A 26,511-nucleotide genomic window follows, 5' to 3' on the forward strand; every position below is an offset into this window, starting at 1 on the left:
AAAGAGAAGAAAAGTTAAAGACATTGTGGCAATATGGAATATTTACACTGACAAAAAGTTTATTTCCACTTTCTAAAAGAGTTTCTCTAGCTTCATCCTTTGTTACACTAAATGAAAAATAAAATCACTGATCAAAGTAATCTTTGACAACTTCAAAAGAATAATTGCACAAAATTATTTTGATAGGCTAAAATTAAAAGAAAGAAAAAGTCCTGCAATAAAATTGAATAAAATTAGGAAATAAAATAGACAAAGTAATATTTAAGGATATATAAAGTATGTTAAATATTAAAAATTAATAGGAACTTTATTGTTTTACTCTAAATCTAAGGCAAATTTTGTTTTTTTAATTTAAATAAAAACATTGGAGAGAAAAATATACTATTATCAAATGATTTGGGGATCTATCTAATGAGAGTGAAAGTGTTAGTCACTCAGTAGAGTCCAACTCTTTGCAACCCCGTGGACTGTAGCCCGCCAGGCTCCTTTATCCATGGAATTCTCCAGGCAATAACACTGGAGTGGGTTGTCATCCTTAAATTATACAACAAAAATTCAGTGGGACAAAAAAAAAGAATTCATAAATTATATCACATACAATTAAGCTTTTTTCATTTTGTCTCACAATGAGTTTTTAGAAAGCTTTCCAAATATTATAGTAACAAAAATTTCAATAGAATTAACAAAGTGAAAAGGCTGAAATGAAAAACATAAAAATTTTAAAATGTATTAAAATAGGAAGTTTAGACAACATAATTTATAAAAATAAAAATAGAGAATTTTAGTTTTTTAAATAACAAAATTTCAAAAGTTAATTAGTTAAGAAGAGAAGCAGACAATACTTGCTTGCAGCTTTGTAAATGACCAGTTTGCAAATAAAATATAAACATGATGATAAATAAGAATAATAAGACTAATTAAACAAAATGTCATTTATAGTGTTTCTTCTAATGGAAATTATAAAATTATAACACTCAACTTTGCCTAGAGTCAACTTGAAAATATATGTTATTATCCTTTAAGGAACTTTTAAGCTGCTTATATATTTTGAGTATGGCAGAAGGAAAAAAAATCAATGTTGAAGCCATTTTTAAAAATGTGTACCAGCAAAAACTGACACAATGCATCTAATAAAAGGAACAATTTCATTACAATGCATACTGTACAATATCATTTCAAATAATTTTCAGTAATACTGGACCATGTAAAATTATAAACTATGATTACATGGAAAAAAATCAACCACCAAACTCTCTATTCGTCTTGGTTAAATATACAAACACAGGAAGAAAAATAAATTATACCTTTGCAGATAGGCTTTGGTTGTGTGAATCTAGAGCCAGAGAGAACCATGAGACATCTAGTTGGAAGTAGACTTAGTTAGGCTAATATTAGATATACTTCTTAATAATTTGAGAAAATACCATGGATGAAGGAGTCTGGTAGGCTACTGTCTATGGGGTCGCAAAGAGTCAGACACAACTGAGCGACTTTTCTTTTCTATAATTTGTGACAACTTTGATAGGTCAGATACAGACTGCAATGAGTAGAAATTACCACTTTGCCTTAAATTTCTTAAGATTTCTAGGAGTCCAGGAAGAACAGGGCAACTAAAGAGCATCTCAATTTCTAGACACTGCACTGGTGGTAGAGTTCGAAAGTCCTGCTGTAAGAATTAGGTACTTTCTTAACCTGGCCGCCCATTAGAATCACCTGAACGCTTTTAAGAACTATTTTGTTCTGACCCCACCTGAAACCAATTAATGCAGAACACTGGAGAGTGGGGCTAAGGCAAAAGGAGTTTCAAAAGCTCCCAGGTGATTCTAATTTTCAATTAGGGTTAAAAAATCTAACAGGGAGTTATATAACCTTCTGCTTTAACCTATGAACTTTTGGTCAGACCCAGAAGAGACAATGTTAGAACAAAGATTTTAAAAACTAATATTTCAAATCAAATCTCAGACATCATTTAAAGCCAAAGAATCCTTAAAGCTCCTGAGGGAAGAAGCAAAGATGGAAAGAGCAAACCTGTATCTATAAATAGCTGCAGGAATGCAATTCCCAACACACAGCCTCCAGGTTCAAGGCACCCACAGGAGAAGCCGAAGGCAACTTGAGCGGGAGGAAGCTTACAGTTAGGTGAGTCTTGTTTAGTTTTCCCTGTCGACCTTCGCTCAGGGACCCTTCACTACCCTATTACTGATTTACAACCTAGAACAGCCAAGATAAAATTGCATCTGAAATCTTGCATGTTTTTCCTGAATTCCTCACTAACCAGCACCAGTCAAGGTTGAAATGTAACCTAAATTATTATCATTCAAATATTAAACTGAGTGCCAGTGAAAGGTAACTGATAACACTCGTAGTTTAGCAATTTTGTGATCTAACAGAGAAAAAGTATCTAACATATACATATATTTTAAGAGGAAGTAATGGGTCCTGTAAGACTTTGAATCAGTTAGACAGAGGTCTTGTATAAAGTTGACAAAATTAATAAGATATTAGAATTTTATATCCTAATTTTTTTCCCATTCTAGGAAAAACAAACTTTTAAAACAGCAGACTGCCTAGCGTATACTTAATTTTATGTAAGTGAGGGATCTCATTTTGCCTCAAATTTTACTTTCTTAATAGAAAAGCACTGTAACTTATCAGTGTGTGTGTGTGTGTATAAGCTTTTTCAAAAAATTCAATAAAATTGATTAAAATAATGTTAAAACATATAAGTTAAGAAACTTTCCTTCACATCAGGCCTGTGTTTGCAAGGGTTATCACATTGTTCTTTCCTCAGTAATTAGTTAATTGCCCCATCAAAGATAAGCTGAAGGGTTTCTTTGTTGGTTGGTTTTTAGCAGCTATTTCGAGCTTTGCTTTTTGTCCTCATAGGTATGAATGATAAAGCATTCTGTCTGTTGCTGACAACCATCTAGTGACAATAAGGGAAGACAACCTGAGCAAGATGCTGAAAAGGGAAGGGGAGAGCAGCTAAGAGAATCTCAGAACAAAGCCAAAGAATGGAGTGAGTCCTGCCTGAAGCTAGTGCTACTTCTGACCCCTCAGATGAGTAAGTCAAAAAATTTATTTTAATGCTTAATCTGTTTGTGTGTAATTTATTATTTACAAAAGTAAGCATTCTAAATGATAAATCCAGTGTAATCAGACATTCTCTTAGCCTTGTCCTCAGTTAAATTACAGAGTATGTGTTAGCTGGGGACCTTGGGGAAGCAAGGAAAATTTTTAAGTGGGAAGAAATTATTAAAAATAATTATCATTATTCATCAATTCATGATACTAAATGTTACACTAACTCTAATTTTGTTCCTTCTCTTTGTTGGTAAAAAGAAGGCAAAATTGTGTTTGCTTGGTTAAGTTGATTAGATGCATGTTCTTTCCAAGGCTAGTAACTTAGTTTTTAAGAGTAAGAAAACCTGGTTCATTCATTCTCACGGAGTGAGATTCAAAATAATTTCCTAAGTAATCTGTCATTCATATGATTGAATTTGTATGCCAGTAAATAGATATGCCTATTTTAGAAAAAGTCTGTGATTTAGGAACAGCTTGTTAACATGAATTTTAAATTTTTTAATTTAATTAATATACACTTAAACTGGAAATAAAAAAGGGATAAACTGAAGCAATCTTGGGTTATAAAAACTGTGTTTATTTGGCAAAAGAAGAGGAACTGCAGTACAGGACATACAAACTGTGGAAAACTACAGGTAAGTTCATTGATGGGGTACACTGTTTTATGAGTAAAGAGTATAAAGTAAGGGGAGACAACCCAGAGCGCAAGCAGCAAGTCCATTGGCTTGAGGATGGGGAGAGGTTCTGGATGGATGCTCATTGATTGAGAGAGAAATTTTGGTCTTCTGTAAATCAGGCATTTATGGAAAATCAGTCTCTCAGTTCTTGAATTTAAATGGCTTTTGTGTTTCTTAGTCCACCAATCAATGAGCAGCACTTCTCAAGGTGCAATGAAAGGGAAAAGAGCCATTATTGAAGATCTGCTTTAGCAAAATAAAGCAGCATTTTCAGAGATACAATTGAAATGAACACATAAATAATTCAGAGCTAAAGTCAATGAAGGGGCAACTGTGGTATGAGGTACTAGTAGCTGGAAGAAGTCCATTTTGATACATAACTTTGATGTCAATGTTTTTAGAAGGTACTTCTGGAAACTGAGTCAATATGAACTATTGGTAAATATAATGAATGTTGGTGTTCACCCTTCACTTGTCCACAAATGTATTGTGTTCTTGAGATTTTCAACTTGAATTAGAGATAGAAGATTAATTACTTGATAAGAATTTGGTGAATTTTACGTAGGCAAGGAATGAAACACTTGTCACAATGTCTGATGTATACTAAAAACTCGATAGATTTTACCTACTCCTAATTGCTACCATTATTTAAGTCTACGTTTGTTCATTTCTCCTGCTAATAACCAGTCCAAACCAGCAAGCATTATTTGATCGAACTATTCTAAAAGCCTACTGAGACTGCTCCCCACTGCCCACAATTACATAGCTATTTTTGGCCTCTACTTTAGAGGCAGAACATTGATTTTTAAATTTCAATCATTATTATTCCAATTCTCTTTTTATTTTTTTATTTGTTCTTTTTTGATGCTTTATTTTTTTATTTTTTTTTAAATTTTGTTTTATTTTTAAACTTTACTTAATTGTATTAGTTTTGCCAAATATCAAAATGAATCCACCACAGGTATACATGTGTTCCCCATCCTGAACCCTCCTCCCTCCTCCCTCCCCATACCATCCCTCTGGGTCCTCCCAGTGCACTACGGAGTATTACTCAGCCATTAAAAAGAATACATTTTAATCAGTTCTAATGAGGTGGATGAAACTGGAGCCAATTCTCTTTTTAAAATCAACTATCTTTAGTATCGTTCTATCTTTAGTCCCAAATGTCGCCTATTGGACACTCAATATCCTCAATTTCCAATCTGTCTTTTGCCATCAGCTAAGTCTCCTCTCTAATCTTGTCAATATTCTAACATTTGTGGTTTTGTTTAATGTTATGCTCTTTCTATTATTGGCCTTCTCAGTAGCAATTCAATCACCTAAAACTTGTAATCTGTTTCTTTATCCCATCTCCATACAACTAACCCTTTATCCTTCAAGTTTAATCTTCAGTTAATCAAATCGGTCAGTTCAGTCGCTCAGTAGTGTCTGACTCTTTGTGACCCCATAAATCACAGCAGGCCTCCCTGTCCATCACCAACTCCCGGAATTCATCCAAACTCATGTGCATCGAGTCAGTGATGCCATCCAGCCATCTCATCCCCTGTCGTCCCCTTCTCCTCCTGCCCCCAATCCCTCCCAGCATCAGGGTCTTTTCCAATGAGTCAACTCTTCGCGTGAGGTGGCCGAAGTATTGGAGCTTTAGCCTCAACATCAGTCCTTCCCATGAACACCCAGGATTGGTCTCCTTTAGGATGGACCAGTTGGATCTCCTTGCAGTCCAAGGGACTCTCAAGAGTTTTCTCCAGCACCACAGTTCAAAAGCATCAATTCTTCAGCACTCAGCTTTCTTCACAGTCCAACTCTCACATCCATACATGACCACTGGAAAAACCATAGCCTTGACTAGACGGACCTTTGTTGGCAAAGTAATGTCTCTGCTTTTGAATATGCTATCTAGGTTGGTCATGACTTTCATCCCTAAATAGCCAGTCCCAGTCCTTGAACAGTATTTGCACCTAAATTACCCTTTCTGACTCTATATATATTGTAACACTCATCATACTTGTATTTGCTTATATACCATATATATCATCTTTATGAGACATGTGGTCTATTTTAGCCAATGGAATCAGTAACAGAGAAGTAAATGCTAGATTATTGAATATATTACTGGGCATGTCCTCTTGAATTTTTGCCTTTTGCCTTGGGAATATCTTGCCTCGATTAGCCAAAGGTTGAAAGATATACATGACACCTGGAGCAAGATTGAGTTCAATGCAGAGCTTGGAACCAATCTCTAACAAGCACAGAAAATATGAGTTGAGTCTGAGGGGACTATGAGAAGGAGATTTAAAAAGGAATGTTTATTGTAGTATGCCAATAAATTCTGAGTGGTTGGGTGTGCCAAATTATATATACACAAATGTACACACACACATGTATATAAAAGGGCAACCAGAGTTTGGCTATTACACATATATTTATTTTGATAAGAAATTATCTTCAGGATAGATGGTAACAATAACCCGGTGTACGAGACAGCAAAAGAGACACTGATGTATAGAACAGTCTTATGGACTCTGTGGGAGAGGGAGAGGGTGGAGAGATTTGGGAGAATGGCATTGAAACACATAAAATATCATGTAAGAAATGAAAAAAAAATATTATCTGTAAATGAAATATTTTGTTTTTAATGTGCATTCCCTGATGGTTAATGATGCTCAACATCTTTCACATGCTAACTGGCCATTCACATCTCTTCTTCTGAGAAATGTCTTATTTAATGGTCCCCCCCCACCCCCCGCTTCTTTTAATTGAATTGCTTGTCTTCTTGTAAGTGAATTTTAACACTTCTTTATATATTCTGGACACGAATTTTTTGTCAGATAAATAGTCAGTGTTGGCGCTGGTACTTAGCTGTGTTTGAAATTAAACAAAGCATTAAATATATATAAAAAAATTATCTTCAGGAATTCGTATATCCTAAGAGGATTTATTTTGGAAAAAGTATATGAACTTAAACTCAATCTAGTCCTAATATGCTTATTTTCCCAGTTCAACCTCATAACCTAGAATTAAAGATAAAATAACCAATGCTGGTAGTGTAGTAACTAGTTTCTAAAGTAGCCCTATTAGAGCTAGGATGCTGTATGGATCTACTTGCTGCTGCTGCTGCTAAGTCGCTTCAGTCGTGTCTGACTCTGTGCGACCCCATAGACGGCAGCCTACCAGGCTCCCCCATCCCTGGGATTCTCCAGGCAAGAACACTGGAGTGGGTTGCCATTTCCTTCTCCAATGCATGAAAGTGAAAAATGAAAGTGAAGTTGTTCAGTCGTGTCCGACCCTCAGCGACCCCATGGACTGCAGCCTTCCAGGCTCCTCTGTCCATGGGATTTTCCAGGCAAGAGTACTGGAGTGGGGTGCCATTGCCTTCTCCAATGGATCTACTTAAATCATAGCAAACCTAATACTGTGTTGAGTTCTTTCATCCTGAAGATTGCAGATTTCATCATGACGTGAAAATTTATGTTATGCAACAAAACCAGGCATAGAATTGTCCACCTTCATTGAATTATGACTGGCATATATGCCAAGTGAGAGATCCATGTAAAGAATTAGAGTTCATATTGACTTGATTTGTCCTTCAGTTGCTAAGTCATGTCGAATTCCTTGCAACCACATGGACTACAACATGCCAGGTTTTCCTGCCTTCACCATTTTCTGAAATTTGCTCAAACTTATATCCATTGAGTCAGTGATGCCATCCAACCATCTCAAACTCTGTCATCCCCTTCTCTCCCTGCCTTCAATTTTTCATAGCATCAGGGTCTTTTCCAATGAGTCAGCTCTTTGAATCAGGTGGCCAAAGTATTAGAGCTTCATCAATCCTTCCAGTGAATATTCAGGGTTGATTTCTCTTAATATTGATTGATCTCTTTGCTATACAAGGGACTCTCAAGAGTCTTCTCCACCACCACAATTCAAAAGCATCAATTCTTCGGTGCTCAGCCTTCTTTATGGTCTAACTCTAACATCCCTATGTGACTACTAGAAAATACCATAGCTTTGACTATACAGACCTTGGTCGGCAAAGTGATGTCTCTGCTTTTTAATACCCTGTCTAGGTTTGTCATAGTTTTCCTTCCAAGGAGCAGGTGTCTTTTTATTTTATGGCTGAAGTCACCATCTGCAGTGATTTTGGAGCCCAAGTAAATAAAATCTGTCACTGTTTCCATTTTTTCCCCCTTCTATTTGCCATGAGGTGATGAGACCAGATGCCATGATCTTAGTTTCTTGAATGTTGAGCTTTAAGCCAACTTTTTCACTCTCCTCTTTCATTTTCATCAAGAGGCTTTTTAGTTCCTCTCACTTTCTGCCATAAGGGTGGTGTCATCTGCATATCTGAGGTTATTGATATTTCTCCTGGCAATCTTGATTGTAGCCTGTGATTCATCCAGCCCAGCATTTCAAAGATGAACTCTGCATAAAAGTTGACAAAGCAAGGTGGCAATATATAGCCTTGATGTACTCCTATCCCAATTTTGAACCAGTCTGTTTCTCCATGTCTGTTTTTAACTGTTGCTTCTTGATCTGCTTACAGGTTTCTCAGGAGGTAGGTAAGATGGACTGATATTCCCATCTCTTAAACAATTTTCTGCGGTTTGTTGAGATTCATATAGTCAAAGATTTTAGCACAGTCGATAGAAGCAGATGTTTTTCAGGTTTTTTCTTTTTTTTTTTTTGCTTTTTCTATGATCCAGTGGATGTTGGCTATTTGATCTCTGCTTCCTCCTCCTGCCTTTTCCAGCTTGTACAAGTGAATTTTCTTGTTTCACATACTGTTCAAGCTTAGGTTGAAGGATTTTGAGCATTACTTTGCTAACATGAACACAATCATACCATAGTTTGAACATTCTTTGGCACTGTACTTCTTTGGGATTGGAATGAAAACTGAACTTTTCCAGTCCTGTGGTCACTGTTGAGTTTCCAAATTTGTTGGTATATTGAGTGCAGCACTTTCACAGCATCATCTTTTAGGATTTGAAATAGCTCAGCTGGAATTCCATTACCTCCACTATAGTCACATACCAGACTCAAGTCTTCATAAGTTATAAGATACTTTGTTAAATCTTATCTCTCACACACTGTACACAAATGGGTTTTGTATTTTTTGACACTTTTTTTTTTTGAGCTAAGTGTATACATTTATTCTAGTAATCTTTGCCTTTGTTTATTTAGCCTATTGTTTTAGGCAGTTTTGGTTTTTGTGTTGTGTGTTTGTGCAGATACAAACTCAGTATTTCTACTTTTCAATTTTATGATAATTCAACTAAATGTTTGATCAGCATGACATCATTGGCCCTCATTAGAGTATCTCATAAAACTCTAATTTCGATAAATCTAAGCCTGAATTCCTTTACTACAAAACAGCTGAAAATTATTAGATATTACTGATTTAATTTTTTAAGTAACTGTTTTAATATTTTCCTCTACTTTGTTGCAAGAAACTATGGGCTGATCTTGATTGTTTAAAGATTTTTGCCAGCATTAACACTTAGAGGATATCCACATATTCTAAAAAAATAAAAATTTCCTACTATACCCTTGAATGTTTCAAAACTAAAGTTAGGGTTTTTTATTATGAATTTAATAGATAATGCTATATTATATCTGTATGTCTTCACGTTGTCATTCTGCATGCAATAAAGAAAATGAGAACGTAGTTCTTATAATACAAAGTGGAATGGGTTGTTTCTCAGATTAGTAAAGTTCATAGCTACTTTTAAATAGTACACAGTAGATATTTTAATTCCCTGTATTGATGCACACTAACTATACTTCATGAAAAATGAAATAACTATAATTCATTAAAGTGTTTTTGAATGGACTAACAACTTTTCCTTTGTTTTCCACTGTGGTGACAGTTAGGAATGGTGAGGGAAATTGTTATAATCACTCTGATTATTTTGATGGATTGAAAAGGATACCCAAATATTCCAACAAGTTATTTTGTGAACAATGATATATTCATAATTATAAGTTCAGTTTAAAGAGATACGTATTTTTAAACAATACAACATTGTTCTTTATTTTAGAATAAGGCTCAGCAAAGGTGTATACTTGATTCAACTTGAAAAAATACTGATTTGAGGAACATTGATATACTCTGTCATAAAATAAGTATCAATTCTCTATTTATTTAATATTGTGAATTAATTCAATGATTATTATATGAAATTACATAAGAACAAATAGCTATTATTTATAAACCGCTCTTTGAAAGATTTGTTAGCTTTTTGCTCTATTAAAATGTGTCTTAAAAGTTTGAAATCTTGTCATTTATTGTCAAAGTAAACATCCATTATCAGAAGTAGAACTACAAACTCATGAATATATTCTGACTGCTCACAGTCTAACCTGCTGTGACATACTTCATAAAACTACTCTGTTCAAATACATATATTACCCTTGTGAAAATAGTAAAAAACAACTCTTTCCACACTAAACATCAGTACTTGAGGAAGAGGTAAAATAACACATCATGGGTTAGCAGCCGCCAATAAAAGTGAAGTAAATCACAAATGAAATGCATTGTGCACTCTACAAATGTGACAGACTAGAGGATATGGGAGCTTATGGTCTCAGTTTGTAACTGATATTCACTAATCTGTTTTAAGTAAAGCAGTCATTAACATCAAGGAACTGGCTTAAATGTTGATTGAACTCACAAAATATCTGAAATTCTTTAATTTTCATGAAACAAAAAAAATTAAGGGATACCAAGAGACAGCATGGCTCCCCTGGAAAGAAAGAAACCACTCTGGGAACTTAAGATCTCTGAAAAAATATGATCTTGGATTAGCTAGACCCAATAAAAATTAAACCTTTGAATACAACTTTATCCAGCCTCTAAAGAACAGCATGCTCCAAGTTAAAAAATAGATGAAAAATAAGAAAATAAGTAGAAAACTAGGATAGGTATAGAAATAACTATTAATTTGAATAGTTTAAAATATATTTAATATATTTAATATTTAATATATTAAAATTGCTATTGTGATTATTCTTCAAGTTCCTAAAGTATTCATAAATTGTTTGAATTTTTGATGTATTAAACATGCATATGCATTAGATAATGTGGGGCAGTGACAGCTGGTTAAAATGTGCTTCTTCGGTAGAAATCCCCATATAAGCAATTTCCTAAGTAATATTCCTTCCCCCATAAAAAGTCATGGAAATGTTGCTCTTGCATTGGAGAGAAAATTAATGCCCCAGAAAGGTTATAGCGTGATAAGAAAAATGAATTTCCAAGAAAACCTATATCTCAAAGGAGTAATAGTAATTTCATAATATACAGAGTGTTGGTACCAACTTTTTTATTTGTAGCCCACTCTAGTGTATTATGGGAGAACGGAATGGCACCCCACTCTAATACTCTTGCCTGGAAAATCCCATGGACAGAGAAGCCTGGTGGGCTGAAGTCCATGGGGTGGCTAAGAGTGGGACACAACTGAGCGACTTCACTTTCCCTTTTCACTTTCATGTGTTGGAGAAGGAAATGGCAACCCACTCCAGTGTTCTTGCCTGGAGAATCCCAGGGACTGAGGAGCCTGGTGGGCTGCCGTCTAAGCGGTCACACAGAGTCGGACATGACTGAAGCAACTTAGCAGCAGCAGCAGCTAGTGTATTACAGCCAATATGTGTACCATTAAATTATTTCATCAGTTCAGTTCAGTCGCTCAGTCGTGGTCGACTCTTTGCAACCCCATGAATCGCAGCACGCCAGGCCTCCCTGTCCATCACCAACTCCTGGAGTTCACTCAGACTCATGTCCATCAAGTCAGTGGTGCCATCCAGCCATCTCATCCTCTGTCCTCCCCTTCTCCTCCTGCCCCTAATTGCTCCCACCATTGGAGTCTTTTCCAATGAGTCAACTCTTCCCATCAGGTGGTCAAAGTACTGGAGTTTCAGCTTTAGCATCATTCCTTCCAAAGAAATCCCAGGGCTGATCGCCTTCAGAAAGGACTGGTTGGATTTCCTTGCAGTCCAAGGGACTCTCAAGAGTCTTCTCCAACACCACAGTTCAAAAGCATCAATTCTTCAGCGCTCAGCTTTCTTCACAGTCCAACTCTCACATCCATACATGACCACTGGAAAAACCATAGGTCTAGACTAGACGGATCTTTGTTGGCAAAGTAATGTCTCTGCTTTTTAATATGCTATCTAGGTTAGTCATACTTTTGTTCCAAGGAATAAGCATCTGTTAAATTCATGGCTGCAGTCACCATCTGCAGTGATTTATTTCATGGAGTATATGAAATATCTTTTAGTAAACTAATCTTCACTAAATGACAACTGACAAAAATATACATCTATACAAGAAATTACATAGTATATACATTTATACAAAAATACATATATAATATACATATATACAAAAATATACAAATATACAAGAAATTACATAAAAATTTATGCAATTTTCAACAAGGAAATGATAGATATTATGATTTTCTATTTTTAGTACAAGTTTTTGTCATTTGTATTCCAAATACAGTCAACTATTTACAGGATATTATCAAATAGAAATTTTAGAAAAAAATGTAAACTATATATTATTAACAGCAAGCATTTATGTACTGTATATTTTACCTTAAGATACTGAATATGTACAAAATTAAGCAATCATGATCATGTGACATAACAGCAATAATCTAAAAACCAAGAAATTCCTGTGTATTTTCCAATAATTACAAAATATCTTGCACTATATGATGCAACTCTTTGTTGACAAATTGCACTAAACTTATGATAAATCGTTATAAAATACCATTTAGTTTTCATGAGGGAGAAAGAAAATAATGCCATCAATTAGCAGAGATGAAATTTTTGCTTTGATTATGATTAAAATAAGAGATACAATACACAGGGAGCATTAAGCTGTACTTCTGTGCTAGCAAATATAATTGAGTTAGGCATATAAAGTATGCTTAAATTATGAAAAAATTATTAAAATTGTAAATTATATTGCCAAATTAAGCATAAAATAAGGAAAAAACATGTATAATACTAATTATGTTCTCTGAATACCATAAAGTTGATTGTGATAGAATTTCCTTTAGCTTTTGTTTATTTTTTGATTTTTGTTCTTTTAGTGCTGTTACCAGAATAACTTTACAAAATGTAAATATTCAAAAGATAACACATTTTTAATACTGTGAGAGAAACAATATTCTCTTTTGTTCTATCACTTCCTGAATAAAGTAGTTGAAGTAGACTGAGACCCTCTTTAGTTTGATGAACAATTTTCTTGTTGTTCTAGTCATTCAGTTCTATTTATTTTAAGAATGTTTTATGGTGGGGGTTTATTTTTATGGTATTTCCATTTATTTTCTGGTGTTATTGTTCAAATTTTAGGTGTATGGGTTTATTTCTAGACTTTCGATTCTATTCCATAGATACATATTTTATTTTTGGCCAGCACCATACTGTTTTCATGACTATTGTTTTATAATATATTCTGAAACCAAAAATTTTAAATTATATGCAGTAAATTCACAGTTTGAATATGCAGCTTTAAGAATTTTGGCAAGTGTGTATACTCATGTAACCACCATTATGATCAAATATAGACCTGCTTTATTCAGTTCAATTCAGTCATTCAGTTGTGTCTGACTCATTGTGACCCCATGGACTGTATCATCCCAGGCTTATTTGTCCATCACCAACTTCCAGACCCTGCTCAAACTCATATCCATTGAGTCAGTGATACCATTCAACTGTCTCATCCTCTGTCATCCCCATCTCCTCCTGCCTTCCATCTTTCCCAGCATCTGGATCTTTTCCAAGGAGTCAGTTCTTTGCATCAGGTGGCCAGAGTATTGGAGTTTCAGCTTCAGCATCAGTCCTTCCAGTGAATAGTCAAGACTGATCTCCATTAGGATGGATGGGTTGGATCTCCTTGCAGACCAAAGGACTCTCAAGAGTCTTCTCTAATACCACAGTTCAAAAGCATCAATTCTTTGATACTCAGGTTTCTCTATGGTTCAATTCTCACATCCATACATGATTACTGGAACTTTCACAGCATCATCTTTTAGGATTTGAAATAGCTCAACTGAAATTCCATCACCTCCACTAGCTTTGTTCCTAGTGATGCTTCCTAAGGCCCACTTGACTTTGCATTCCAGGATGTCTGACTCTAGGTGAGAGATCACACCATCATGGTTATCTGGGTCTTGAAATTTTTTTGGATAATGCTTATGTGCAGTCCATGGAGTCGCGGAGAGTCGGACATGACTGAGCGACTTCACTTTCACTTTTCACTTTCATGCATTGGAGAAGGAAATGGCGACCCACTCCAGTGTTCTTGCCTGGAGAATCCCAGGGATGGGGGAGCCTGTTGGGCTGCCGTCTATGGGGTCGCACAGAGTCGGACACGACTGAAGTGACTTTACTTCACTCTATGTGTATTCTTGCCATCTCTTCTTAATATCTTCTGCTTCTATTAGGTCCATACCATTTCTGTCCTTTATTGTGTCCATCTTTGCATAAAATGTTCCCTTGGTATTTTTAATGTTTTATTACCCTTTCCTTTATTTGTCAACTTCTCCCTTTAGGGCAGTTGTAGCCACTAAACTATTTTATGTCCCTATAGTTCTGTCTTCTCAAGATTATGATATATATAGAATCTCATATAGTATATATTCTTGGAACCTCACCTTTCCTGCAGCTTAAGACATTTTAGATCCATCCATACTGTTAGAAGTAATGATGTCTTTTTCTTTGTATCATTGAATGTTATTCCATTAAATGAATTTATCATGGTTTGTTTATCCATTCTCCACTTGAGGAATATTTGGGTAATTTCCAGACTGTGGCAGTTACAAACAAACCGTTATTCATATTCACTTCAATTCAGTCATTCAGTCATGTCCACCTCTTTGCGACCCCATTGACTGCAGCATGCCAGGCCTCCCTGTCCATCACCATCTCCCAGAGTTCACTCAAACTCACGTCCATTGAGTTGGTGGTGTCATCCAACCATCTCATCCTCTGCCGTCCCCTTCTCCTCCTGCCTTCAATCTTTCCCAGGGTCAGGGTCTTTTCAAATGAGTCAGCTCTTCACATTAGGTGGCCAAAGTGTTGGAGTTTCAGCTTCAAAATCAATCCTTCCAATGAAAAGTCAGGACTGATCTCCTTTAGGATGAACAGGTTGGGTCTCCTTGAAGTCCAAGGATCTCTGAAGAGTCTTCTCCAGCACCACAGTTCAAAAGCATCAATTCTTCAGCATTCAGCTTTGTTTATAGTCCAATTTTCACATTGATACATGACTACTGGAAAAACCATAGCCTTGACTAGATGGACCTTTGTTGGCAAAGTAATGTCTCTGCTTTTTAATATGCAGTCTAGGTTGGTTATAGCACTCCTTCCAAGGAGTAAGCCTCTTTTAATTTCATGGCTGCAATCACCATCTGCAGTGATTTTGGATCCCAAAAAAAATAAATTCTGACACTGTTTCCACTGTTTCCCCATCTATTTGCCATGAAGTGATGGGATGCCATGATCTTTGTTGTCTGAATGTTGAGCTTTAAGCCAACTTTTACACTCTCCTCTTTCACTTTCCTCAAGAGGCTCTTTAGTTCTTTTTGCTGTCTGCCATGTGTGGTGTCATCTGCATATCTGAGGTTATAAATATTTTTCCCAGCTATCTTGATTCCAGCACTCTGTCTATCAGATATAGTCCCTTAAATCTATTTCTCCTTTCCACTATATAATTGTTAGGGATTTGATTTAGGTCACACTTGAATGTTCTAGTGGTTTTCCCTACTTTCTTAAATTTAAGTCTGAACTTGGCCAGGAGGAGTTCATGCTCTGAGCCACAGTCAACCCCTGGTCTTATTTTTGCTGACTGTATGGAGCTTCTCCATCTTTGGCTGCAAAGAATATAATCAATCTGATTTCGGTGTTGGCCATCTCATGACATCCATGTGTAGTGTCTTCTCTTGTGTTGTTGGAAGAGGGTGTTTGCTATGACCAGTGCATTCTCTTGGCAAAAGTCTATTAACCTTTACCCTGCTTCATTCTGTACTCCAGGGCCAAATTTGCCTGTTACTCCAGGTGTTTCTTGACTTCCTACTCTTACATTCCAGTGCCTTATAATGAAAAGGATATCTTTTTTGAGTTTTAGTTCTAAAAGGTGTTGTAAGTCTTCATAGAACTGTTGAACTTCAGCTTCTTCAGCATTACTGGTTGGGACATAGACTTGGATTGAGTGGAAAGTGGTGGTTGCCAAGCGCTGCAGTGCTGAGTACCTGAGAGGAGACACCCCACATCCAAGGTCAGGAGCAGCGGATGTGCTTTGCAGCCAAGAAAAGATACCCCATGTCCCAGTACGATGGTAGGCACAGAGAGAGAGCATCAGAAGGCAGACAGACTATAACCACAATCACAGAAGACTAACCAATCTAATCACATGGACCACAGCCTTGTCTAACTCAATGAAACTAAGCCATGCCGTGTGGGGCCACCCAGGGCGGATGGGTCATGGTGGAGAGTTCTGACAAAATGTGGTCCATTGGATAAAGGAATGGCAAACCACTTCAGTATTCTTGCCTTGAGAACCCCATGAACCCTATGAAAAGTCAAAAAGATAGGACACTGAAAGATGAACTCCCCAGGCTGGTACGTACCCAGTATGCTCCTGGAGATCAGTGGAGAAATAACACCAAAAAGAATGAAGAGACAGAGCCAAAGCAAAACCAACACCTAGTTGTGAATGTGACTGGTGATAGAAGCAAGGTCCAATGTTGTAAAGAGCAATATTGCATAGGAACCTGGAATGTTATGTCCATGAATCAAGGCAAATTGGAAGTGATCAAACAGGAGATGGCAAGAATGAACATCAACATTTTAGGAATCAGCGAACTAAAATGTACGGGAATGGGTGAATTTAACTCATTATTCATATTAATAAGTTTTTTGTGTGTAAATATAGATTTTCATTTTATTTGACTAAATACCAGAGTGTGTTTGCTTGTTATTTTCTAAAGTATACGTTTATTTTTATAAGAAATTGCCAATCTATTATCCAAGTTTATTGTAATGTTTTACATTTCTATCAGCAGTGAATGACAGTCCCAGTTTTCAGACAGCATCTGTAATATTTGGTAGTTTATCATTATTTTAATCATTATAGTAGGTGCATATCCCATTTAATAGGTGTAAAATCCAGTTGTGCTTTTAGTTTGCATCAGTGACTAAGAGTGCTGGACATATTTTCCTGTGCTTATTTGCCATCTCTGATTCTTCATTGGTGAAGTGTCCCTTTCCAATTATTTATCCAGTTTTGTTACTGTGCTGTTTGGTCTTTGCTTGTTGAGAGTTTGTCTATGTCTATATCTATATATCCTGGATACAAGTCCTCTTTCAGACATAATTTGCAAATATTTTCCCAAATCTGTGGATTAATTTTTAATTCTCTTAATAATGTATTCACAGAACAGAAGTTCCCAATATAGATAAAATCATAAATGCTTTGTCTGACCCAAGATCCCAAATTTCTCCAGTGTTTTATTTGGTAAGACTTATGGTTTTAATTTTTAGTTTGGCTCATGATCTATTTTGAGTTAATTTTTATATGTGATGTAAAATTTAATTTTTTTTTTTTTTTTGCAAAGGGGCATCTGATTATCACAGCAACATTTATTACAAACATTTAACCTCTGAAAAAGTAGCTTTTGCAAAAATCAGTTGGCTGCATTGGGTTTAGTTCTAGACTCTTGTGTTTCATTCATTGGTAATCTATGATTTCTTTACTATAACAATGTCATGATTACAGTAGCTTTCTATGTATGTTACAAATGTGTATCATACAGCATACAAATATATGTTACATACATAAACATACATTTAATATAACTAATTATATACATGTGACATACAAACCATGTATGTTACATGATTAAAGTAGCTAAGTATGTATGTTAAGTAGTGAGTCTTCCATTTTATTCCTCCTTTTAAAGTAATTATGTAAAGTTGAAATAAGCTTGTCATGTTATATTTAAAAATCCCTGCTAAGATTTTGACTTAAAATACATGGAGCCTATAGATCATTTTAGGGATAATTGATGTCTTGACAATATTAAGTCTTCCAATACATGAAAATGCTATATTTTTCCATTTAATTAGGTAGCCTTTGATTTCTTCTATGAGCACCTTTCTGTTTTTAGCACACAAATCTCACGTTTTGTATTTTTGTGCTTAATAATTGTGTGAATGTACTTTTATAAATGGCACTTTTCTGCTTCAATATCAAAATGTTAAATTAAATGCACTATAACATATGAGGGCTTCCCAGGTCGCACAAGTGGTAAAGAACATACCTGCCAATGCAGGAGACATAAGAGACACAAGTTCAGTCCTTGGGATGGGAAGATCCTCTGGAGGAGGGCGTAACAACCCACTCCAGTATTCTTGCCTGGAGAATCCCCATGGACAGAGGAGCCTGGGGTGCTACAATCCACAGGGTTGCACAGAGTTAGACACGACTAAAGCCACAGCATGCATAAATGGACATATGACTGAATTTTTATATTGACCTTACCCTGAAATCTTGACAAATTATTTTGTTAAAGAATAATGTTTTTAAAATACTGATAAATGTCTGCCAATAATTAGACATAAAGAATAATTTCAGGGAAGTTGGAAATTTAATGATTAAAATTGTCAACTGATTAGTAGAATCAGTAAATTTGAAAACCTGTGAGCTAATAACAAAAAGTTATGAATGCACAATCCTATAGAGATTACTTGTAAATTTTGTATAAAGTATCCAGTCATGTGCTTGAAGATTATAAAAAATATAAAAATAAATTTCCTGTCCACTTTATATCACTTCATGTGTACTACACAGATTTTTCAGTGGCTTATTTTGAGATAGAATTATTTTGTACTAAATTCTGAGTGAGAGAATTAATTATTCACTAACTGGGAGTTTAGGTATGAAGGAAACTTCCTCAGCAAGCTTACCTCCAGTATGGGTCTGAGTTAAACATTCATTTTTGCCAGGGATTAAATAATTTTATAAAAATAAATAAAGTCTCAAGCTTTTAAATATATCAGCAAGTATGTTTTCTATCTGAATTAATGGATCCTCAGATAGTCATAATCAGAGGCAGAGAAAATATATCTCTTCAAAAAAAGTGTCTCTCTTCCAAAAATAAATTTAGGTAAGATTAATATTTTAATATTTTCAGTGACTCTTTTTTTTTGTCCTTGTAAGTAGCAATTGAGGATGTGTTGACCTAGCTGATTGGGTCAAGTAACTAGAATTGCACACAATTTTGTGATTATTATATAAATTCTCTATGGTTAGAACACTTGTATAAAAGTTTGTCAAAATCACTTTTCAAAAAAATTACAAGTCAAGGTACAACCTCTATCATCTCAGTGGCATCTGAGCCAAATCTGTCTGCAAAAGGACTTTTTTGCTGGAATAAGTTGTGACATGGCAATTATTGTTTGCAAGCATGAAGTTGATCCCTATAGTTGGTAAATCTGTGTGTGTATTTATTTGTGAATCTTGGAGTGAGGGCAGACCAGGAAGGGACTATATTGTGTCCTGGTTTGCTTTGTAATTTAGAAATTTAGACTTTTGTTTTGGCATTTGTCATCTATAATTTGATTGATTATGTATAAATATGTGTGTATGATATGCTGCGTTTAGTCACTCAGTTGTGTCCCACTCTTTGCAACCCCATGACTGTAGCCCTCCAGAATCCTCTGTTCATAGAGATTCTCCAGGCAAGAATACTGGAGTGGGTTGCCATGCCCTCTTCCAGGGGATCTTCCAAACCCACGGGTCACACCCAGGTCTCCTGTAATGCAGATGGATTCCTCACCATCTGAGCCACCAGGGAAGCCCCAAAATACTGGAATGGGTAGCTTAACCCTTCTCCAGAGGAACTTCCTGACCCAGGAGTCAAACTGGGGTCTTCTGCATTGCAGACAGATTCTTTACAAGCTGAGCTACCAGGGAAGCCCATATATATGTGTGTATGATAAATGCACAATTTATAACTGAAGTCTTATATTAAGAAACAGTCTTTCTCCCAAAAAGTAATTTGTATTATCTGTAGATTGGACATTAGTATTCTATATTGTGTACTAGTAGTCCCATAGTTTGACTTGACTAATTCTTGCCTGGAGAATCCCTAGACAGTGGAGCCTGGTGGGCTATAGCCCATGGGGTCTCAAAGAGTTGGACATGGGTGACTGACTAAGCAATTAATCACAAACACTAAATTAGGAGAATATTGTTATTGAACATCTGCCTTCTCTAAATTCTAGCCTAATATGTAATTTGCCCTATGTCAACCTATAAAAAGTGTTGAAAACAAAATAACACGAATCAATATAATACTATTTAATTTATTCTGTTAGAAAAAAAAAAAAAAACCCTTCATGTCACTGGGACAGCAATTAGATGAATTAATTTATATTCTTATCAGGATATAACACAAGTCTTATCTTAAAATATATTCTCAGACAGAAATGTTTTAAATAGTACTTATACCAGTGTTTAATAGTCACCTCTTTTTATGTATAAATGTTTTTATTTATCATCAGTTCAGTTCACATGCTCAGTCATGTCCAGCTCTTTGTGACCTCGTGGACTGCAGCATGCCTGGAATCCCTGTTCATTACCAACTCCCAGAGTTTACTCAAACTCATGTCCGTTGAGTCAGTGATACCATCCAGCCATCTCATCTTCTGTTGTCCCTTTCTCCTCCTGCCTTCAATCTTTCCTAGCATCAGAGTCTTTTCAAATGAGTCAGCTCTTCGCATCAGGTGACCAAAGTATTGGAGTTTCAGCTTCAGCATCAGTCCTTCCAATGAACAGAAAGGACTGATCTCCTTTAGGATGCACATATTGGATCTCCTTGCAGGCCAAGGATCTCTAAGGACTTCTCCAACTGTGCAGTTCAAAAGCATTAATTCTTCATCGCTCAGTTTTCTTTATAGTCCAAATCTCACGTGCATACATGACTACTGGAAAAAACAGCTTTGATTAGACAGGCCTTTGTTGGCAAACTAATGTCTCTATTTTTTAATATGTGGTCTAGGTTGGTCATAACTTTTCTTCCAAGGAGCAAGCGTCTTTTAATTTCATGGCTTCAGTCACCAACCGCAGTGATTTTGGAGCCCCCTAAAATAAAGTTTGTCACGGTTTCCACTGTTTCCCTATCTATTTGCCATGAACTGATGGGACCAGACACCATGATATTAGTTTTCTGAATGTTGAGCTTTAAGCCAACTTTTTCACTCTCCTCTTTCACTTTCATCAAGAGGCTTTTTAGTTCCTCTTCACTTTTTGCCATAAGGGTGGTGTCATTTGCATATCTGAGGTTATTGATATTTCTCCGGCAATCTTGATTCCAGCTTGTGCTTCTTCCAGCTCAGCGTTTCTCATGATGTACTCTGCATATAAGTTAAATAAACAGGGTGACAGTATACAGCCTTGATGTATTCCTTTCCCAATTTGGAAACAATATGTTGTTCCATGTTCAGTTCTAATGGTTACTTCTTGACCTGCATACAGATTTCTCAGGAGGAAGATCAGGTGGTCTGGCATTCCCATCTCTTCAAGAATTTTCCAGTTTTTTGTGGTCCACACAGTCAAAGGCTTTGGCATAGTCAATAAAATAGAAATATATGTTTTTCTGGAACTCTCTTGCTTTTTTGATGATCCAACAGATGTTGGCAATTTGATCTTTGGTTCCTCTGCCTCTTCTAAAACCAGCTTGAACATCTGGAAGTTCACGGTTCACCTACTGTTGAAGCCTGGCTTGGAGAATTTTGAGCATTAGTTTGCTAGTGTGTGAGATGAGTACAATTGTGCAGTAGTTTGAACATTCTTTGGCATTGCCTTTCTTTGGGATTGGAATGAAGACTGACCTTTTCCAGTCCTGTGGCCACTGCTGAGTTTTCCAAATTTGCTGGCATATAGAGTGCAACACTTTCACAGCATCATCTTTTAGGATTTGAAATAGCTCATCTGGAATCCCATTACCTCCACTAGCTTTGTTCCTAGTGATGCTTCATAAGGCTCATTTGACTTTACATTCCAGGATGTTTGGCTCTAGGTGAGTGATCACACCATGATTATCTGGCTCATGAAGATCTTTTTTGTATAGTTCTTCTGTGTATTCTTGCCACCTCTTCTCAATATCATCTGCTTCTATTAGGTCCATACCATTTCTGTCCTTTATTGTGTCCATCTTTGCATGAAATGTTCCCTTGGTATCTCTAATTTTCTTGAAGAGATCTCTAGTCTTTCCCATTCTATTGTTTTCCTCTATTTCTTTGCATTGATCACTGAGGAAGGCTTTCTTATCTCTCCTTGCTATTCTTTGGAACTCTGCATTCAAAAGGGTATATCTTTCCTTTACTCCTTTGCCTTTCCCTTCTCTTCTTTTTATAGCTATTTAAGGCATCATACATCCATTTTGCCTTTTTTGCATTTCTTTTTCTTGGGGATGGTCTTGATCACTGCCTCCTGTAAAATATCAGGAACCTCCATCCATAGTTCTTCAGGCATGCTGTCTATCAGATCTAATCCCTTGAATCTACTTCTTGCTTCCTCTGTATAATCATAAGAGATTTGATTTAGGTCATACCTGAATGGTCTAGTGGTTTTCCCTAGTTCAATTTAAATCTAAATTTGGCAATAAGGAGTTCATGATCTGAGCCACAGTCAGCTCTTGGTCTTGTTTTTGCTGACTTTACAGAGCTTCTCTATCTTTGGCTGCTAAGAATATAATCAATCTGAGTCGGTATTGACCATCTGGTGATTTCCATGTGTAGAGTCTTCTCTTGTGTTGTTGGAAGAGGGTGTTTGCTGTTTATTTTAGGAGACCTCAAGTAATTGAGGGTTGAGTAAAAATTTATGTCTTCTACCAGTTCAGCATGTCTACATCTCATTTCATCTCATTTTGATGTGAGACTTTAAATTTTGAAACACAGAATCAGCATTACATGTTTAATTTGGTTTAAAAAATACTTATATAAACTCTCAGGATTTCTTTTTTCTTGTGGAATGTTAGAGGTCCAATACTCTTACTCCTGCTCTATTTATAGCTACCCAGTGGTCCTAGATGTAAAGAGATGAGGGTTTGATCTCTGGGTTGGGAAGATTCCCTGGAGGAAGAAATGGCAACCCACTCCAGTGTTCTTGCTGGGAAAATTCCATGGACAGAGGAGCCTGGCAGGATATATAGTTCATGGGATCACAGAGAGTTGGACATAGCAAGCGACTTATCATGCACCCAGTCTCTATATCCTCTCTTATTAACAATGTGAGATAATTATTTTTTCTTATGTGTCAGATGATAACTTTAGAGACAGCTAATATTTTAAAGTTCTTTAACTTGAGTAATGTGTTGTGATTATTAATAAAATTGCATTTGGAGGACAGGTCTTAAAAAATAATTTTTCAGCTTGAAAAAAACAAACTTCACTGTTGAAAATTTGAAGATACAAATGAATTATTAAGATGACACTGGTGGTAAAAAACCTGCCTGCCAATGCAGGAGACAGAAGAGACACGGGTTCCATCCCTGGTTGGGGAAGATGCTCTGGAGGAAGGCAGGGTAACCCATTCCAGTATTCTTGCCTTGAGAAGTCCATTGAGAGCAGAGGCTACACTCCATAGGGTCACAAAGAGTTGGACATGACTGAAGTGACTTAGCATTCAAAAAGTGTGTATATTGTGGTGTTTTTAGTGACTGAGGCTCTTCTGAGGTCTTTTATACCACAATTTAATTTATTTGTCTCATCACCTCATAGAATGGTTGTCTCCTTTTGAATCACTTGCCGAGATCTTAAGGTTAAGGGTTGATGAAGAAAGGAATGGCCATGTGACACCACTCCAGATAACACCCTCTTTACAGCCTGTTCTATGTATTGATACAGAAAGCTAACAATTTTTACCTTTTAAAATGCAAGGTAACTCCTATTCAGTAAAACTAAAGTTATAAGCAGCATTTTAAACTAATTATCCTATTTTCCAACAGAATAACTTTTCTCTCTTTTACATACAAATGTAAAAGAAAAATGTAATTTTCATTTGAATAATTTTCATGTACCTACTGAGTTTTGATCTTAAGCAAAGGTGAATAAACAGCAGGCTTTCTTTTCTTTTCTTATTTTTTTGTTTCTCCTTTGAAACATTCTCCTTTCTTTAAACCTGAATTTTCAGTCTAGAGATAAGGATCACACAATTTCTTAAATAAAAAGTAACTTCAAGATTTTACAGTTGGATATTGCAAACACTTTTCTATTAAGAGGAAGTTTTATTCAAAAGCTTTAAATCAAGAATTAGAGAATTCTAATCTTACATAAGACTGTATAATATCAAGATAATTGGATTTTAATCCAAAATTCACTTAATGCTTCTAGGTAAATTAAACTCCGCAGCAAATTGAATCCTTAATGGGCTTTAATTTAAGCATGACTGTATATTTTATTCCTATTGCAATAGTGCCGTTAATAGAACAAAATGGGTAATAAGCATGACAATTTTTTCAGACATTAGGATTCTGCACATGTTCTAAAATGAGTAAAGCTTTTTAAAAGAGCATATATTTGCTTTGTAGACCACATGAGTTGATACCTAAGCTCATATTTGGGAGAAAGATAAATGCATTTTTATAATTGTTACAATTTAGATAATTCGTGCCTTCTAAATAAATCTAGCAAGACATATAGTACAGAACATTATGTACATTTCCATAATCATTCTATATAAACAATTAACTATTCTGGATCTCCTTCATATATGAATATATAATTTATCATATGATATATTATAATAAAATGTTTTACAATTCATTTTAATAGTGATCTGAATATATTTTCTGAAAACCTAATTGTGTTTAAGAAATTTGGAAAAATACAATGCCAAGATAATTCATGCTGACTGGCATGAAGAGTCTTGAAAAGATAAAATGTGTAATTTTCCCACTCACTGTAAAAAAGTTATGCAGTTAAGAGTAATAGATGTGTATGTGTGTGCATATGTGGATATGAAAATTAAAATATTAAGATATTCTGTATCATAAGTATAAAATATCAAATAAAACTGTAAAGGAAACTTGCTTTTAATGTAAGCTGGAGTATAACCTTTTTATTAATCAAGTCATCTAGTTTTCTGAGATAATTAAATTCAAATAGAAAGATTTATTTATAAACAGATCTTTGAATCACTAGGCTAAAATGTACTTAATCAGCAGTTATAAAACTGTGGTGCATACAGTTCTATCTCTCTATTAATATCTCTAATATATATATTAATATCTCTAATAATATCATCATAACTATAGATACATCAGTCAATGTAAGTAATAAATAAAATACATATTTAAAAATTATATTTATCTCATTGTCTTAAATTTTTATTTTTGTATGGTTCGTCTTATATATTTATTTCGAGGAACACACTTGAAATAAATATACACTATTTGCATCATTGGGCTTCCTTGGTGGCTCAGACAATAAACAATCCACCTGCAATGTGGGAGACCTGGATTGGACCCCTGTGTTGGAAACATCCTGTGGAGGAAGGCATGGCAACTGACTCCGTATTCTTGCCCGGAGAATCCCATGGACAGGGAAGGCTGGTGAGCTACAGTCCATAGGGTCACAAAGAGTCAAATGTGACTGAGCGACTAAGCACAGCACATTTGCGTAATTATATGTACACTAATGAAAAAATTTAAAAATAATTAAACTTTGCATTCATTAGCAACATTTCCTTATTCCTCTGGAGCTACATTTTGGTCTACAGCTCAAGAAAAGCAGTTGTTGTTGCATGGTTTGTTCTCTGTGTGCTATGCTAAGTTGCTTCAGTCATGTCTCACTCTTTGCAGCACCATGGACTGTAGCCCACCAGGCTCCTCTGTCCATGGAATTCCCTGGCAAGAATACTGGAGTGAGTTGCCATTTCCTTCTCCAGGGAATCTTCCCAACCTGGGGATGGAACCCATATTTCTTATGTCTCCTGCGTTGGCAAGTTGTTTCTTTACCACTATGCCACCTGGGAAACCCTTGTTTAGTTCTCTGGTATATCCTGAATATCTAGAAGATTGCTTGGCATATAATAATAGTAACTCAAAGTTTTTGTTGAAAAAATAAAAAAAATTATGCTTAGCACTTAGGAGATTCACAATAGTTTATGCTAGTCTGTTTCCTTGATCAACTATAGTATTTCATAATTAAAATTTATTTATCTATTTTCCTATTTGTCAGCATTTGAGTCATTCCATTTTTGCTATTAAAATTAATGCTACTTTGAACATCTTTGTTCATGTATCCTTGAACAATCAGATGAATTTAAGAAAGTGTAAGCATATATGTGTTTATGTATGTGTGCATGTGTGTATGCATTGCTTTATGGTAGTTACCTTATCAAATCAAAATACATGTTTATTCCCATAAAAGTATACTTCTGCAATTCAAGCTACAACTGGCAAGACTTTTTCTGGTATGGGCAAATGAGCTTCAGTCATATTCTCCCACTTTATAGGTAGTTATTTTGTCTTACAGACAATTTTGCTTGATGCAAAGAGTCTTCTCCACACCACAGTTCAAAAGCATCAATTCTTTGGCACTCAGCTTTATTTATAGTCCAACTCTCACATCCATACATGACTACTGGAGAAACCATAGGTTTAACTAGACGGACATTTGTTAGCAAAGGATCATCTCTGCTTTTTAATAGGCTGTCTAGGTTGGCTGACTCATTTGA

General features: G+C 35.6%; 1 long non-coding RNA gene across 14 annotated transcripts in view; it reads left to right on the forward strand.

Annotated features, from left to right (window-relative positions):
• Positions 1 to 2,002: 2,002 nt before the first annotated feature.
• Positions 2,003 to 26,511, forward strand: part of LOC147361816 (uncharacterized) — a 429,777-nt gene continuing 405,268 nt past the window's right edge. For 13 of the 14 annotated variants that reach the window (XR_015137664.1, XR_015137669.1, XR_015137668.1 and 10 more), the window contains exons 1-2: positions 2,003 to 2,139; positions 2,887 to 3,064. This is a non-coding gene — a long non-coding RNA (uncharacterized LOC147361816). Of the gene's footprint in view, positions 2,140 to 2,886; positions 3,065 to 5,343; positions 5,643 to 26,511 lie in introns of those variants that run through there. The other variant, XR_015137671.1, reaches the window with a different exon arrangement.

Source organism: Bos grunniens, chromosome 12 (genome assembly GCF_055505025.1).
Source record: "Bos grunniens cultivar Pamir isolate PY7600 chromosome 12, Bosgru_T2T1.0, whole genome shotgun sequence".
In the NCBI taxonomy this organism is placed as follows: domain Eukaryota; kingdom Metazoa; phylum Chordata; class Mammalia; order Artiodactyla; family Bovidae; genus Bos; species Bos grunniens.